This window comes from Brassica napus, unplaced genomic scaffold (genome assembly GCF_020379485.1).
Source record: "Brassica napus cultivar Da-Ae unplaced genomic scaffold, Da-Ae ScsIHWf_2650;HRSCAF=3403, whole genome shotgun sequence".
NCBI classification, from domain to species: domain Eukaryota; kingdom Viridiplantae; phylum Streptophyta; class Magnoliopsida; order Brassicales; family Brassicaceae; genus Brassica; species Brassica napus.
In genome coordinates this window covers 1,194-2,774 of record NW_026015946.1, presented here as the reverse complement: position 1 = coordinate 2,774, position 1,581 = coordinate 1,194, and the positions used below count along the sequence as shown (strand labels likewise).

General features: G+C 31.5%; 1 pseudogene; it reads right to left on the bottom strand.

The window, feature by feature from the left end:
• Positions 1-196: 196 nt before the first annotated feature.
• On the bottom strand, positions 197-1,242 carry LOC125601746 (annotated as a pseudogene).
• Between the last annotated feature and the right edge of the window lie 339 nt (positions 1,243-1,581).

The window sequence follows — 1,581 nt, the reverse complement described above, 5'->3', positions numbered from 1 at the left end:
CCAACTGCACACCATATAATACCATTGTTTTCTAAGTAGCGCATTTGAACCAAAAAATCCTTTATCATCAATATACCGTTAATTTCTTTAATAAAAAGCAGAGTTCAAAAGTATGGTGTTCATGAAAAATTGTGCATCAAACATTAGTTAAATAGTTCTTTGAAAATTATAACTTTTTGAGTAGTAGAGTCCTTACTTATTCAACCATGGCAGTTGAAGATTTCAAGTTCTTCAAGAGTGCCATAATATCGTAAATGTCGTCAATGGTTGTAACAAGTGCATTAACAATACTTATGATCCGTCGTGAATTTCCAAATTGAGGTTCGTATATTATTCCCACGGCCACAAAATAATTCTCGACTATTCTGTCTCTTACAAAGGAAGATGATTAACCAAACAGTCTCCTTCCACCAGCTTTATATCAAACAAAAGAGGGATGATAGCAAAAAGCAGCATATATATTGCTTATATTAATCTATGATATTACCTGGAAGGCGTATTTGAGATCTTCTTGATGAGCAATTTGTACATATATGTGAAATCGATTTTGGCAAAATTCGATCAAGACAAGATTCGTGTCATGTTTCTTCTCGTACGCATCTATGTACACCTCGGTTCTAGCCTTCTCATTCTCCAATGGTACGGCATTTCTAGAGCATGAATTGCCTTCTCAGTACCTCAAGGTTACAAGTTTCACATCAAAATTTTCTTATTTGTTCTGTTGCAAAAGGTCTGATGACTTCACGCAATTTAATATCCGATTTCGTGGAGAGGTATGACGCTTCATACAGTGATATGATACTATTTATATCGTCACTCTTGAACGTTTCACTTTCTATTTTGTCGATTATCACATCAAATATATCTGAAATCAATGGTGTAAAAACGGTTCTTTTAGATTTATATTTATATATACACATGTATTCATTTTGTTTTATTGAATATGAAAATACTAACCTTCTGATACATCAAAACCATGTTGTCTAAGAAGTCGGAATTCGAGGGCCGTTGCATGTAAAATCTTTTCCTTGCACATTTCAAGATGCTTCTTCCATTTGATGATGAAAATCCATTATAAATGTCATTTATTTAACCTCAAAATGATATGAAACCCCTAGTTTTTGCAATTCGTCGATGAGAGTCTAATTGCTCGAGACGACTCTTTGTCTCAACATCAAGCATTTTCCTCACTTTTTCCTTCAAAAAGTCTCTGGCTATCACTTTTCTTCTTTCTGTATGCATCGTAATGTTGATAAATCTTAAATGATTAGACAGTGCGGTCCAATATTTTGGATGCCCTAAGCAATATGTTTTACATTATTATTTTTTTTGATTTTTTTTTTGTTTTAAGTATAGGAAATACGTGGAAAAACAAATGCAAAGAAAATAAAATAAATAATAAATAAACTACATCAAAACCACAAACTACGCTCATCCAAACTGGGGTAGTTTGAACTAGAAACTTTTTTGTATGTAATATCAACATGTCTTTTATTATAGTTTTTTGATATCATGTATATATATATATATATATATATATTAATAATGGGAACTCGTATAAAAAATCTTTTAAAATAACAT